Source organism: Rhinatrema bivittatum, chromosome 5 (genome assembly GCF_901001135.1).
Source record: "Rhinatrema bivittatum chromosome 5, aRhiBiv1.1, whole genome shotgun sequence".
Taxonomy (NCBI): Eukaryota; Metazoa; Chordata; class Amphibia; order Gymnophiona; family Rhinatrematidae; genus Rhinatrema; species Rhinatrema bivittatum.
Window position 1 is genome coordinate 222,112,645 of NC_042619.1, and position 17,001 is coordinate 222,129,645.

Consider the following 17,001-nt stretch of genomic DNA (forward strand, 5'->3'; position numbering starts at 1 on the left):
AGCCTGCTGCCAGCTGCTCAGAGGCCTACGGCAAGAGAACGTTCAAGGTCACGGCCTGACTGGCTCCGCCCTCATCATCTCTCTGAAGTCCAAGGCAGCAGAAGGTGCAGATATCTGAGCTCGAGCCCTGCTTATTTTGTTCCTGCTGGGTTTTATTTGTTTTTAAAACAGTTCTGTTTTTAAGCTTGTAAGGTAAAGCTACTAGGGTAAATTAATATGCATGCAGCGATTTGAAACCAAGCTGGCTTTCATTAACATGCAGTGTTGCCTTCACCAAGTGGGCCTGTGTCCTAGAGGGTTTCTGTCTATGGGGAGATGTGCTCAGGACGTAGAGCCCTTCTTCCTTCCCTTTCATCCTGCAGGTGGTGAGAGCAGGAGATGGGAAGGTTTTGCAGTTTAGATGAGCAGGAAGAATGAGAGAGGCTGGTAATCAATATTCAGGTGTTTGCAAACTCTGCTCCTATTAGAACCACCCATGTTTTCATGCATCTCTTTTCTACGATAAGGCGTCAAAGCTGCAAAAATTCCTAAACAGTGTAAATAAATGGTGAAACATTTGGAGATCTTCTGCTTAGGACTTTTTCTCTCATGCTGCAGAAAAAAGATATTGGGGCTGGCTGGGGGTGATATTTGGCCTTCTCCCGTGGATGCTTAGCCCAGTACAGAGTATTTTGCACTCTTCTGGATTTCAGAAAACGGAGGTCTGGATGTTTATTCCTTGCACTCAAAGTAATTGATTAAAATTATTGCACCTCTGTGTGCCATTAGATCCTCCGAGGGCACTGAGAAAGCATTTAATCACTGACGAGTTGCTCTTCCCTGAGCTCCATGGGGAGATGGCTAAGCGGTCCCTCTTCTAGGTGGGGTTTCTCTTTGGGGGCACTGACTGGTAAAGAGCCTTCTCCTGCAGGTATTGATTACTAATCCAGCAAGGCCCAGAAACCCTTCCACAGTTTCACTCCCTCCTCCAGTCTGACTGGTTTCACCCAAGACAAGGGAACAGAAAGGGCTCCTGCAATCTGATGGCCCAAAGCCAGTGAAGGAACAGGCAGGATGTGGCTGACCTACACACATTGCAGAAGGGCAGAAGTCAGCTAACACAAGAAAAGGGAAAATATTTTTCTTTGTTCTAAATGAAAATCCAATCAAACTGATCCCTGCCACCCAAAAGATTGCAAATAAAAAAAAGTCATAAGGCTCTGTGACACCACATAGAACCAGTCCTGACATCATGTAAATTTCCAAACTCCTCAGACACGTTTTGTGCTGGTTCGTGGTGTCTGATATGGGTTTCTTAATATCCGGGGGAAGGGGGGGATTAATGAAAATAGACAGCAATCAACAACCTTGGGATTTAAAAAAAAACCAAAAAACCTTTAACTCTCATTTTATTTCAATTACTTTCAGGACTAAGATCCACCAGGCCCCATGTGTGTGAATGGATGCTTTATTATTCAAATAGAGCTTCAGAGAGTATTATGCCCCTATAGAAAATCAGTGCTTAATTCAATGGTAGAATGCAAATTTCAATTCCCGTAAGGAAAAGACTGTTAATGCCATTTAAATTGGTTGTAAATTACAGATAATATGGCCCGAGACCCCTGAATACAGAGTAGTGAAGTGTTGCCTTAAGAATTCCCTTCTGCTGTGAGCTTATTTTGCATTTCGTATTTATCTCTGAACAATGAGACGATGGCGCTTTGTTTGCCAACTATATTAAATAACTGATCTTTTTGATTTATTCAACTCTCCTCACCCTTCCACCCTGAACAGCCACCAATATTTCAGTTTGAAAAGGCAGCCAAAAGGGATCCAAAAAAGCAGAACTCACTTTAATGAAATAGATTCCATTGTATTGCAGTCACACTTGGCACTGTTTGATGTCTGTGTGAGTGTTTGGTTTATAAAGCCTTGGAAACATACAAAGTCTTCGTTCTCAAGTGACTTTTCTGCAGTTCAGGCTTTATAGTTGTTAATGGCAGATTTGCCTTATGTTATTGACTGACTGGGGTTGAATGCACATCAAAACTTCTAGCATTTGTAATGTGCACTCTCTCCTAGCTTTAAGCTGTAGTACAAGGGCCCAATGCAAAAACAGAGAAGAATTTGCATATTCACACTACCTGCTGGTTTTAATATCAAAGTACAAACAAGGTCTGTCAGGACAAGCGTAGCAGAGAGGGCTGACTAGCTGGCACTCAAAGTTCAGTTGTTTTGTGTCAATGAAAACAAATCTTATATTTTTTTACATATTTCCTGTTTCTTACATTCTGAAGCTAGTATTCAGTACTATAGTGGGCACTGTCTGGGAGTACAAGGGCTAACCTTTAAAAAGGAGATAGAGCAGCTTTTAAGCTAGAACAAGGGGGAAAGCCGACAGACACTCAGTAGCCCATGGTTCAGAGGGAGATATTTTCAAAGGGTACTAATGAAACAGGTCAAATAGAGCATCCCAACTGAGTTCAATAAAAGCAAAAGTAGTTCATATGCCAATAAAGAACCACCTGAGTTAAGATTCCAAATTATGCCTGTCAACTGATAAGCAGGTTGGTATACAAACAAAAAACATACTTTGAAATGTCTGTATACCAATGCCAGAAATCTAAGAAGATGGGAGAATTAGACTGTATAGCACTGAAAGAAGAGGTAGACATAATTGGAATCTCAGAGACTGGCAGAAGAAGGATAACCAATGGGACAGTGCTATACTAGGGTACAAATGATATCACAGTGATAAGGTGGATAAACTTGGTGGTGGTGGTGGTTGAGGAGGGGGTGGCGGCGCTTTATGTCCAGGATGGCATAGAGTCCAAGAGGATAAAGATATTGCAGGAGACTAAATGCTCAGTAGAATCTGTATGGGTAGAAATCCCAATAGTGTTGGGGAAGAGTATAGTGATAGGAGTATACTACCATCCACCTGGCCAAAATGATCAGACGGTCGATGAAATGATAAGCGAAATCAGGGAAGCTAACCAATTTGGCAGTGCAGTAATAATGGGAGATTTCAATTATCCCAAAATTGACTGGGTAAATGTAACATCAGAACAGGCTAGAGAGGAATTGTTCCTGGATGGAATAAATGATTGCTTCATGGAGGATTTTTTGGTTCTAATTCTTAGTGGAATGCAGAATTTGCTGCGAAAGGTTTATGGTGGTGGGGCCACTTGGTAATAGTGATCATAACATGATTAAATTTGACTTAATGACTAGAAGAGGGATAATAAGTAAATTTATAGCTCTAGCTCTAAACTTTCTAAAGGGAGATTTTGATAAAATGAGGTAAATAGAAAAAAGTGAAAGAAACAGCTACAAAGGTTAAGAGGTAAATTTAAAGACCCGCACTCAGGCGCACATGTGCGCTTATTTGCCAGCAATCATACATGTACCCAGCGATTTTATAATATATGCGCGTATACATGCACGTGTAATAAAATTGGCTATAAGTGCGTACATGTGTGCATGACTTTATATTGACGCGTGCATGTACGTGAAAATGCCAACTCGAGCACGTAAGTGGGGGGAATTTTAGTAGATATGCATGCCAATGCAATTACCTGTTTCTCCAAATCATTCCTAGTTCGCCCCAGTAAAGGAGAGGACACCCTAAACCCCCGAGCTAACTTGCCTCCCTTTTACCTTATTAGTCCCAACCCTTAAAACCCTGCTGACTAGCCTTGTTTTTTAAATTTTATTACGTACACGCCGTCCATAGCAGAACCCTGGTGTGCACTTGTGAACGTAAATACTTATGTGCAGACTTCATGGTACAGACTTGGCCCACCGATGCCCTACCCACGCCCTGCTCCTTTTTTGAACTTTTTATTTTGTGCACGTACCAGGAGATACATGCATAATATCCGCATGGTGCGCGCTGAGCCAAGTTACATGTGTATCTCCTGGCTTTGGTGCGCATAGCACTTTTAAAATCCGCCAGTAAGAGTGTACTACAGGCATGGACATTGTTAAAAAATACCAGTTTAGTAGCACAATACAAATGTATTCCACACATTAAGAAAGGTGGAAGGAAGGCCAAACGACTGCCGGCATGGTTAAAAGGTGAGGTGAAAGAGGCTATTTTAGCCAAAGAACTTCCTTCAAAAATTTGAAGAAGGATCCATCTTAAGAAAATAGGGAAAAGTATAAGCATTGGAAAATTAAATGTAAAACACTGATAAGACGGGCTAAAAGAGAATTTGACAAGAAGTTGGCCGTAGAGGCAAAAACTGATGATAAAAACTTTAAAAAATATATCCGAAGCAGGAAGCCTGTGAGGGAGTCGGTTGGATCGTTAGATGATGGAGGGGTTAAAGGGACACTAGGGAAGAAAAGGCCATTGCAGAAAGACTAAATGAATTCTTTACTTTGGTGTTTATTAAAATGAATGTTGGGGAGATACCCGTTCCAGTACTGTTTTTCAAGGGTGATGATTCAGATGAACTGAACCAAATCATAGTGAACCTGGAAGATGTAGTAGGCCAGATTGGTAAACTGAAGAGTAGCAAATCGCTCAGACCAGATGATATACTCCCTAGGGTTCTGAACAGTGGCGTAGCCAGAATTGATTTTTTGGGTGGGCACAAGGTTAACATGGGTGGGCTGTAGGCATGCAGGTCTACTAGTTGTTTTTTTACTGATAAATAATGCCAAATTATGCAGCATAGCATTCACATCTACGCCTAAGTATGAGGCTTACTTAATGATACAAACATAATTCACGGTGATTTGTGGTACTTTAGCCTTCTTATTATTACGATTTTATACACGGCTCCTACCTGTCCATAAATTTTGAGAAAGTGGTTGTGTTGCTTATATTTAAATTGCTAACATCTCAAAATATAGATATATATTTTTACCTTTGTTGTCTGATCTTTATATTTTTCTAATCAGTTGGTCCTGGTCTCTTTTTCCCATTTTTTCCCTTATAGCTCATTTCCTAATTCCTTTTCAGTGTCTTTCTTCTATTACTGTCTTCTTCCCTTCCACACACACACACACACATACACGCTTTCTCTCACAGACTCCCTCTCACACACTCAAGCTGTCACTCTCATATGCTCTCCCCCCCCCCCCCCCCCCCCCACAAGCTCACATTCAAGTTCTCACTTTCTCACCCCTCCCCAGGCTTATATTCTTATGCACACACAGACGCACATCCAGGCACCCATTCTCACCCACACACATAAACCCAGACTCCCATTCTCACCCACAAACCCATGCTCCCAGTCTCACCCACACATATTCAAGCTCCCATTCTCATCCATACATATACACATTTAAGGTACTATTCTCACCCACACATACACACATTCAAGCACCCATTCTTATCCACATATTCAAGCTTCCATTCTCACCCACCCACACAAACCCAGGCTCTCATTCTCACCCATATATACACACATTCAAGCTCCCATTCTCACCCACCCACAAACCCAGGCTCCCATTCTCAACCACACATACACACATTCGAGCTCCCATTCACGCACATATTCAAGCTTCCATTCTCACCCACATACACACCCAGGCTCCAGTTTTCACCCACACACACTCCCATTCTCATCCACACATACACATTCAAGCACGTGCACAGCTTCCGCTTTCTCCCCCAGAGCAGGAAGATCAGCTGCCTCTCCTGCTGCCACCGGACTCCTGCTATCTTCGGGCGTCCGAACTTCCTGTCGGGGGGGGGGGGGGGGGCGGAAGCGCAACGCACAACGTCCGCTTCCCCCCTCCCCCCCCCCCCCAAGCAGGAAGATCGGCGGGCAGTACGGCCCGACGCCCGAAGATAGCAGGAGTCCGGTGGCAGCAGGAGAGGCAGCTGATCTTCCTGCTTTGGGGGAGAAAGCGGAAGCTGTGCGCGGCGCTTCCGCTCCCCCAAACAGGAAGTTCGGCGGGCCGTTTGGTCCGAAGATAGCAGGAGAACGGGTGGCAGCAGGAGAGGCAGCTGATCTTCCTGCATTGGGGGGAGGAAGCGGAAGCTGCGCGCGGCGCTTCCGCTCCCCCCCCCCCGAACAGGAAGACCGGTTGCCATACGGCCGCAGCAGCGCTGCCCCATGTGTGCGGTGATGGCGCGCGAGGCGTGGGTTTTCTTGTTCGCTGTCGCGGGAATGGGATCCCGCGACAGCCTTGCAGTTCCGGTGCTAGTTGGGTGGGCCTGGGTCTAAGTTGGGTGGGCACCTGCCCACCCAGGCCCACCCGTGGCTACGCCACTGGTTCTGAAAGAACTAAAAAATGAAATTTCAGATCTATTACTAGTAATTTGTAAACTATCAATAAAATTGTCCATTGTACCTGAAGATTGGAGGGTGACCAATGTAATCCTGATATTTAAAAAGGGCTCCAGGGATTGATCTGGGAAAGTATAGACTGGTGAGCCTGAGTACAGTACCAGGAAAAATCATGGAAACTATTCTAAAGAATAAAATTACAGAACATATAGATAGACATGGTTGAATGGGAAACAGCTTGCATGGATTTACCCAAGGGAAGTCTTGCTTCACAAATCTACTACATTTTTTGAAGGGGTCAATAAACATGTTGTAAATGATGTGAACCCTTGTTGCTGTGGTGGGGTTGACGTAGCCTATGGGACGAACCCTGTAGGCCCTCACAGACAGCTGGCGGAGGCTTGTTGGCAAGAGACTGGTCTAAGGTTTCACCTGAACCAGCTCCTTTCACTGCAGGTTGAGCCCTTGGGTTTCAGTGGCCAGCAGGACTTAGGCGATGGTCTCTTAGAGGACTGCATAGATGGAAGACCAGGGCCAGGTAAGGGTCAGAGGCACACAGCAGGCAAGGATGGTCAATGTCCAGGCAAAGGGTCAGAAGCAGGTGGAAACAAGAATGGTCAGAATCCAGGTGGCAGACAAGAGTAATCGGTGTCTAGGTAAGGGATCAAATTCAGTGGTCAGTCTAAAGAGAAGACAAGGAAGAGACAGGAGGGACTGATACAGGAGGGCAGGAAGGCTGGATAGATGAGGCAAGGCTGGATGAGGCAGGGCAGGCTGGAGATATGAAGCAAGGCAGGGCAGGCTGAAGAGACTGGATGAGGCAGGACACGCTGGAGAGATGAGACAAGGCTGGACACAGGATATAGAAACGCACTACCAAAAGGTAGGAGAATCTGCTGCTGAGGCAGAGTGGGAAGGCCCGAGGAGCCCTTTTATGGGGCTGAGGCTGCTGAAGGCATCAATGGGCACCATGGGCTTTTCCCGCCATGGGCCTTTAAATAATGGGAGGATTGGTGCACATAAGAGCCCAAGGAGGACAGAAGAAGAAGCAGACATGGTAGCATCTTATTTCATGAGGGTGAGGCCTTGCTGTTGGTAGTGTTGTGGCCATGGTGCACTGCTGCGGGCATCGGGTGTAAGTTTGGCAGCTTGTGGGGACATCCTGTGAGCCACCAAATGTAACAGTACCCCCCTTAAGCCTCCTGCTCAGGGTTCTGGGCCTCGGCTTCTGGAGAAAGCGAAAATGGAATTCCTTTACCAGTAGGGGGGCCTGAAGGTTGGCCACTGGGTCTCAGGAGTTCTCCTCTAACAATAGTTGGTGTCCTCCTCAGAGGTTGTTTCCATAGTTTTAGGTGGTTGCTGAGAAGGCCAGGAGAGGACCAGTGGTTTCAAGAGAGATACATGGAATACATTGTGTATATGTAGAGTAGGTGGTAGCTTGATCCGCTAGTCACAGGCCCCACTTGTTGCAGGACAGGGAAAGGACCAATGAATCAGGGTTCCAGCCTGATGGAGGGTATTCGGTGGTGCAAATTCTGCATGCTTAACCTACTAGATTGCCCAGGTTAAACTGGAGCTGGTCTGTGTTTTCTATCTGTCTGCTTTTAGGATCAAGCTGCTGCCTTGGCAAGCAACTGATTGGTCCTTTTTGACATGTCGTGGAGCTCTTGATATGTGACATGGGCTACTGGACAGGCCACTGAAAGAGGAAGAGGCACTAGAGGATGTTTGCTCTAGTCAACTTGGAACGGTGTTGAGCCAGTGGAGGTGCTTACATGTTTATGTGAGAACTCTGCCCATGGAAGGAAGAGAGCCCAATTGTCTTGCCTATCGTTGCTGACATACAGCCTGAGGAAAGTCTTGAGGACTTGAATAGTTCTCTCGGTTTGCCCATTTCCTTGTGGGTGATAAGCTGTGGTAAGATCCAGCATAATTCCAAATTGCTTGCAGAGCCTCTTCCAGTATTGGGTCATGAACTGGATGCCTTGATCAGAGAGAATGTGAGAAAGCAAACCCATGCAGGCAGAAGATGTGTCGCACGAATAGTCGGGCTAATTCAGGAGTGGATGGCAAGCCTGAGAGAGGAATGAAATGTTCCATCTTAGAGAATCTATCTACCACGACCCATATCGTGGTAGAACCATGAGTGAGAGGGAGATCCATGATTAAATCAGTGGACCAGTGGGTCCAGGGTTCCTTGGGTGTTGGCAATGGCTGTAACAGCCCCCAGGGTCATATCTGAGTACATGCAGGACAAGATTTTATATAATTTTCCACATCACTCCTTACTTGGGACTACCAGTAGTGGCATAGGAGGAGTTCATGAGTGTGGGCGACTCCAGGGTGTCCTGCCAGGCATGAGTCATGAGCCTGTTTTAACACTTTTTCAAGAAGATGCTTGAGCACTACCTACTTTCCAGGGGATACTGGTGTAGTATCAGCTATGATGACCCTCGCCGGATCTATAATATATTGCGGAGGCTCTGGTACATCTTCTGTCTGGAAGAATTGAGAAAGGACATCTGCTCTCTGATTTTTAGCTGCTGGATGGTAGCAGAGCTCGAAGTTAAACCAATTGAAAAAGAGAGATCACCGGGCTTGTTTAGGATTGAGCTATTGCACCTGTTGTAGTTTCTCCAGGTTTTTGTGATTGGTGTATATGTTGATCCGGTGTTTGGCCCCTTCTAGGAGATGCCTCCACTCTTCCAGTGCTAGTTTTACAGTAAGCAGTTCTCGAACCCTGATTGTGTAATTCCTTTGTGCCGGAGACAACTTCCTGGAGAAGAAGGAGCAAGGCAAGAGGGACCCTTGGTAGTTATGCTGGCTGAGGACAGCCCTTATGTCAAAGGTAGAGGCATCTACCTCTAGGACGAAGGGTTGATCTGGATCTGGATGCTTTAGGAAAGATCCTTGTGAGAATGCTCATTTGAGAGCATGGAAGGCATCAGTGGCTTCTGTAAACCAGCACCGAGTATCTTGGTTAATGCAGTAAGTGGCTCTGCAATGTACCAGATATAAATTGTCTATAGTAATTTGCAAATCCTAGGAAATGCTAAAGTACCCTGTGGCCAGTCCAGGATAGCTTTTTATTTTGCAGGATCCATATAAAAGCCGGCTTGGGAGATGATATAGTGTAGGAAGGAGAGTTGTTTTTGTTTAAAGAAGCATTTCTCTAGTTTGGCGTAGAGATGGTGTTCTTGTAACCTTTGCAGTATTTGTTTAACATGCATCCGATGTTGGTTCAGGGACTGGGAGTAGATGAGAATGTCATCGAGATACCACTACATGAGAATACAGGAGGTCCCAGAATACTTCATTCACCATGTTCTGGAACATTGCAGGGGGCGTTACACAGGCTGAAATGCATAACCAAATATTCATAGTTCCCATCCCTCATGTTGAACTCAGTTTTCCATTTGTCTCCTTTGTGGATGCGTATTAGGTTGTAGGTTCCCCGCAGATCCAGCTTGGTGAAGATTCCTTCCCCTCATAAGCAATGAAATGTCATAACCGTCGGTCGCAGACGGCTGTGACAGCTATTACTCACTTCGTGTCTCGCTGCCCTCTCTCCTCTGGGAATACTCATGGCTGTAGCTAGCCAGGACTCTCCAGGGCAGCAAGGACACCGCCGACCGCCATGTCTCTCCCGGGCCCCCCTAGGTGCGTGCGTGCGCTCCAGGGCCCTTCTTTAAGGATGCCAGGGCGGGAACCTCAGGGGCATCTCCCCTTGATGACATCACTAGCCCTGCACTCTTAAGCACCATCGGGGCCTAGCTCTAATTGACTTGGCAATGAGTTCCCTCCTTGCTGAATCCTGTTCTTCTCACTACGGACGTGTTCCCTGATTCCTGCTACAGCTGGCGTGAGACACTCTCGGGTACCCGCTGCTCAGGGGCCCTTTTCCTGTCTCTGGCTATCCACTCCTTGGAGGGCCCTACACCTCTTCACTGTCTGCCTACTACTCCCGCTCCTCGGGGTTAGTCCAGGGACTCTCTCCAGTGACACACTGTGGACCATTGCCGTTCTTCTCTTGGGGCCTCATGCAACCACTTCGCGCACCCAGCGAACTGTGGACGCATATAGCCACAGATTTCATAGTGGACCTTCCTCCTTCAAGTGGCAACAATATGATTTGGGTTACTGTAGACTGATTTTCAAAAATGGCTCACTTTGTGGCACTCCCTGCCCTTCCCTCGGTTCCGGAACTTACGAACTTGTTTATCCACCACATATTTCACCTCCACGGACTCCCAAGACATATTGTCTCTGACCGAGGAGTTCAATTCACTACCCGGTTTTGGAAGTCCCTCTACAAGAAGTTTGACATTGCCTTGGACTTCACTTCTTCTTACCATCCCCAAGCTAATGATCAGACAGAAAGAACTAACCGGACCTTAAAACAATTCCTCTATGCCTATATGAATTCTTGGCAGAACGATTGGTCGCTCCTTCTGCTGTGGGCCGAGTTTGCTCTAAACTCCCATTAGTCCACATCCACTGGGTCATCACCCTTTCAAGTGGTCTATGGACGCCAGCCACTGCCTCTTCAGTATGGCATTTTCTTATGTTCTTATGTTCTTATGTTCCATTCAAGGATTCTCCAGGGTGGCGAGGATGTCTCTCCCGGGCCCCCCTAGGCACGCACGTCTGCTCCATGGCCTTCCTTTAAGGATGCCAGGGCGGGAACCTCAGGTGCATCTCCCCTTGATGACATCACTAGCCCTGGACTCTTAAGCACCATCGGGGCCTGGCTCTAATTGACTTGGCAACGAGTTCCCTCCTTGCTGAATCCTGCTCTTCTCACCAAGGACGGGTTCCCTGATTCCTGCTACAGCTTGCATGAGACTCTCTCGGGTACCCGCTCCTCGAGGGCCCTGTTCCTGTCTCTGGCTATCCACTCCTCGGAGGGCCCTATGCCTCTTCACTGTCTGCCCACTACCCCCATTCCTCGGGGTTAGTCCAGGGACTCTCTCCAGTGACTCTCTACCTTGGTGTACCCCATGCTGCGGAGCACTGCTGTTCTACTCTTTAGTGAGTCTCTACCTCGGCGTACCCCGCACTGCGGACCATTGTCATTCTACTCTACAGTGAGCCCCCACCTCGATGTACCCCGCGCTGCGGACCATTGCCGTTCTTCTCTTCAGTGAGTCTCTACCTCGGTGTACCCCGCTCTGTGGGTACACCGAGTGCCGTTCTACTCTGCCTGTGGAGACCAATGTGGGTGGTCCTTGCACCGGGGCCCACTGCCTCAACGCTCTGCTTCCTGTAACATGATGCTGGCATATCCCGCTCCGCGGACCATTGCCTACGCTACTGAATTGAGACTGTGCCATGCTTCTCCTACTCCTCGGGACAGCACCTTACATTCTGCTACTCATCCGCTCCCCGCTCCTCGAGGTAGCAATTACCTTCTTTGACACTGTACAGCACCACCCCGCTCCTCGGGGTAGCGTGCCCTTTCATCACCAAAGACTCTAAGGCTTCCCTGTGTCTCGGGTAGCCTACGTCTTTCACTTGTGCTGTCTCTCCCAGTAGCTCCACCCCTGGGGATCGCTCCTACACACATTCTCCTTACCTTACATGCATTCCCCTCCTTGGGGTCTGTCCAGTTCTCCACCATTAGGGGGACCTACTATGGCTGGCTAACCTCCATGCACACCCCAGTTCCTGCTCCTCTTGTTCTATTGAGCTGTGCTACTCTTAGCTCAGACCTCAGTGGGGCTCCTCCTCAAGGATGGTACCACTTCTCACCTTGGGCCAAGGGCCCACTAACCTACAAATCCTAACATGAAAAAGCTCAGAGATGAGCGGTAGTGGATAACGGTTCTTTTTTGTGATGGTATGTAGGCCCCTGTAATTGACACAAGACCTGAGGGACCCATCCTTGCCCAGAAAGAAGAAGCCTGCACCCGCCAGGGAGAAAAAAGGATGGATAAAGCCCTTTCCAAGCTCTCTTTGATATATTGGCTCGTAGCCTCTGTCTCTGGTTCCGATAAAGGATATACCCTTCCCTGCAGTGCTATCTTCTTGGGCAGAAGATCTATAGCACAGTCATAGGAAGGGAAGGGTTTCGGCCCATTGATTGGAGAATAGTTGGTATACACGGCATATTGTAATGGTAGTCCTGGTATAGTAGTGGCCACCATTAGGACAGGTGCAGGTTGAAGAACAGTAGTGAGAATGGTGATAGCAGAAGTAGGACTCCAACGAATCAGCTCTAAGGAACTCTAATCTATCACTGTTGATGCAATCGAAGCCAAGTTAGGCCCAGGATAAATGGGTTCATGGCTTTGGGTATCTCATGGAATAAAAGGGTCTCCTTGTGGAGAAGATCAGTCTAGAGAGTGAGCAACATGGTCATCTCAGAGAGGTAGCCTGGAAGGGAGTCCCCATATACCAAAGAAATAGTTACCGGGTGCTTCAGGAGAACTGTCGGAATCTTGTATTGATGAACAAGAGCCTCGGCAATGAAGTTCCTACATACTGCAGATTCAAGGAATGCCTTGGTGGAAAACTGGCAGTGTTCTATGATGAGGGAGACAGGAACCAGCAGTTGCAGACAGGAGAGTGTACAGCCTAGAGTTGCCTTCCTGATCAACCCTAGGCACAAGAGTTTCCCGACTTCTCGGGGCACTGGGATGCAAGGTGTCCTCAACTGGCGCAGTAGAGGTATAAGCCTAATTGTTGTCTTCTGACTTTCTCTTCATGAGACAACTTACTGCAAGAGACAACTTTCAGGCCCCCCTACTAGTAAAGGAGTTCCATTCTCACTTTCCCCAGAAGCCGAGGTTCAGAACCCTGAGGAGGGGGCTTAAGAGGGGTGTACTGTTATATTTGGCAGCTCGCAGGATGTCCCTACAAGCTGCCACACTTACCCCCGATGCCCAGCTGCATAGGTTCTTCTGACACTTTCTGTTCTGGAGTGGACATCAGTGCTGAAAAGTGCTGAAAGCAAGGGGCCAGCTGGACAGGGCGCCGGGAAGTCTTGGTCTCCTGAGCCCATTCTTGGAACCGCTGATCGAAATGATTAATGCATCTAAAGTAGTGGGGACATCACAACCAGCCAGCTCGTCTTTTATCCTGTCAGAGAGACCATGCCAAAAAAAAATTGTAGTGAGACTGTCTCTCTCCATTGGACTACTGAAGCGAGGGTATGGAATTGAATTGTATACTCTCCAACAGTACATGGCCCTTGGTGAATCCTTAGAAGTTCTGCTGCCATGGAGGAGGTGCAGCCTGGGTCTTTAAACCCAAGCTGGAACTGGCATAGGAAATTCGGGAGGCTCTGAAGAACCAGATCATTTCATTCCCAAAACGGAGATGCCCAAGCTAGGGCTGTGCCACCCAGCAAGGACAAGACATAAGTCACCTTGGCACATTTGGTGGAGAACAAATCCAGAGGTCAGTTCAAAGAGAAGGCAAGATGAGGCAAGGCTAGACGAGGCAGGGGAGGCTGGCGAGACAAAGCAAGGCTGGATGAGGCAAGGCCGCCTAGAAAGACGTGAGGTTGGATGCAGCATACAGGAACGCTGGCAACACGCACTACCAAAAGGTAGGATGATCTATTGCTGAGGTGAAGTGGGAAGGTCTGAAGAACCCTTATATAGGGCTGATGCTGCTGACGTCATCAGTGGGTGCTGCAGACTTTCCACCGCAAGCCCTTCAAACAATGGGAGATCGACACATGCATGCACATGCCTAAGGAGTGCAGGAGGAGAAGCAGGCATGACGGTGTCCTGTTCCATGAGGGTGAGGCCTTCTGTTGGCGGCTGCTGCGGGTGTCAGTGATAAGTGCGGCAGCTTGCAGGGATGTCCTGAGAGCAACCAAATGTAATAAATGTGGATAAAGGTGAGCAATTAGATGTAGTGTATTTGGATTTTCAGAAGGCGTTTGATGAAGTCCCCCATGAGAGACTCCTAAGACTCCAGCTGTCGTGGTACATGTGGGCACCGACTACATAGAAAAATGTTGGAGACAGGTTCTGGAAGCTAAATTTAGGATTTTAGGTAGAAAGCTGAAATCCAGAACCTCCAGGGTGGCGTTCTCTGAAATGCTCCCTGTTCCATGTGCAGGTCCCCAGAGGCAGGCAGAGCTCCAATGTCTCAATGCATGGATAAGACGATGGTGCAGGGAAGAGAGATTCAGTTTTGTTAGGAACTGGGGAACCTTCTGAGGAAGGGGGAGACTTTTCCGAAAGGACGGGATCCACCTTAACCAGAGTGAAACCAGGCTGCTGGTGCTAACTTTTAAAAAGGAGATAGAGCAGCTTTTAAACTAGAACAAGGGGAAAGCCAACAGTCACTCAGTAGTGCATGGTTTGGAGGAATGTATCTTTTAAGGAAACTAATGAAAGAGGAGAGTTGGGCATCCCAACAGAGGTTCCAAAAAAAGCAAATGTAGTCCATGTGCCTATAAGTGAAGAATCACCTTAACTAAAGAATTCTAAATTATCCCTGAAAAGCAGGTTGTTAATACAAATAAAAAACACACTTTGAAATGTCTGTATGCCTGCCAATGCCAGAAGTCTAAGAAGTAAGATGGGAGAGTTAGAGTGTATAGCAGTGAATGATGAGATAGACATAATTGGCTTCTCAGAGAGACCTGGTGGAAGGAGGATATCCAATGGGACAGTTCTATATCAGGGTACAATCGCAATGATAGAGAGGATCAACTTGGTGGGGGTGTTGCACTTTATGTCCGAAAGGATATAGAGTCCAACAGGATAAAGATCATACAAGAGATTAAGGGACAGATTTTTAAAATTACGTGCGGGGGGTACATTTGTGCGTGCTACCCGGCGTGCACAATGTACACCCGATTTTATAACATGCCCGCGCTGCCGCACGCATGTTATAAAATCCGGGGTCGGCGCGCGCAAGGGGGTGCACACATGTGTACCGCGCACATGCCGAGCCCTAGGGGAAGCCCGATTGCTTTCCCCATTCCCTCCAAGGCCACTCCGAAATCGGAGTGGCCTTGGAGGGAATTTTTTTTGTCCCCCCCCCACCTTTCCCTTCCTTCCCCTATCTAACCCACCCCCCAGCCCTACCGAAATCCCCCCCACCTTATTTTGTTGAGTTACGCCTGCCTCTGGTTCAGAGGGAGATATTTTCAAAGGGTACTAATGAAACAGGTCAAATAGAGCATCCCAACTGAGTTCAATAAAAGCAAGTTACGCCTCTGGCAGGCGTAACTTGCGTGCGCCGGCTATCTGCCGGTGCAGCAGGCCCCAACACAGGGCACTGTGTCGGAGCACTCGTCCATGCCCCTGGACCACCCCGGGCACGCCCCAGACTGTGGCCCCGCCCACTCCCCGCCCATTTTTGCAGGTCCCAGGACATACGCACGTCCCGGGGCTTGCGCGTGCCGTCGAGCCTATGCAAAATAGGCTTGGCGCGCGCAGGGGTTTTTTTTTTAGGATTACACGCGCAACTCTTTTAAAATCCGCCCCTAAATGCTCAGTAGAATATGGGTAGAAATCCCATGTGTGTTGGGTAAGCGTATAGTGATAGGAGTATACTACCATCCACCTGGCCAAAATGGTGAAACAGATGATGAAATTCTAAGAGAAATCAGGGAAGCTAACCAATTTGGCAGTGCAGTAATAATGGGAGATTTCAATTACCCCAATATTGACTGGGTAAATGTAACATCAGGATATGCTAGAAACATAAAGTTCCTGGATGGAATAAACGACTGCTTCATGGAGCAATTGGTTCAGGAACCAATGAGCGGGGGAGCTATTTTAGATTTAATTCTTAGTGGAATGCAGGATTTGGTGACAAAGGTAATGGTGGTGGAGCCACTTGGCAATAGTTATCATAACATGATCAAATTTGAACTAATGACTGGAAGGGAGACAATATGTAAATCTATAGCACTAACAGTAAATTTTCAAAAGGGAAACTTTGATAAAATGAGGAAAATAGTTAGAAAAAACTGAAAGGTGCAGCTGCGAAGGTTAGAAGTGTAGAACAGGCATGGACAGTGTTTAAAATGCAATCTTGGAAGAGCAGTCTAGATGTATTCTATGCATTAAGAAAGGTAGAAGGAAGGCAAAACGATTGCATGGTTTAAAGGTGAGGTGAAAGAGGCTATTTTAGCCAAAAAATCCTTCAAAATTTGGAAGAAGAATCCATCTGAAGAAAATAGGAAAAAGCATAAGCATTGTCAAGTGTTAAAACATTGATAAGAAAGGGTAAGTGAAAATTTGAAATGAGGTTGACTATAGAAGCCAAAACTCATAATAAAATTTTAAAAAATATATCTGAAGTAAGAAATTTATGAGGGAGTCGGTTGGACCGTTAGATGACCAAGGGGTTAAAGTGGCTCTTAGGGGAAGATAAGGCCATTGCAGAAAGACTAAATAATTCTTTGCTTCTGGATTTTCTAATGAGGATGTTGGGGAGATACCAGTTCCGGAGATGGTTTTCAAGGGTGATGAGTCAGATGAACTGAACCAAATCACTGTGAACCTGGAAGATGTAGTAGGCCAGATTGATAAACGAAAGAGTAGCAAATCATCTGGACCGGATAGTATGCACCCCAGGCTTCTGAAGGAACTAAAAAATGAAATTTCAGATATAGTAGTTAAAATTTGTAACCTATCCTTAAAATCATCCATTGTACCTGAAGACTGGAAGGTGGCCAATGTAACCCCAATATTTAAAAAGGCCTCCAGGGGTGATCCAGGAAACTATGGACCAGTGAGCCTGACTTCAGTGCCAGGAAAAATAGTGGAAACTATTCTAAAGATTAAAATCACATAGAAAG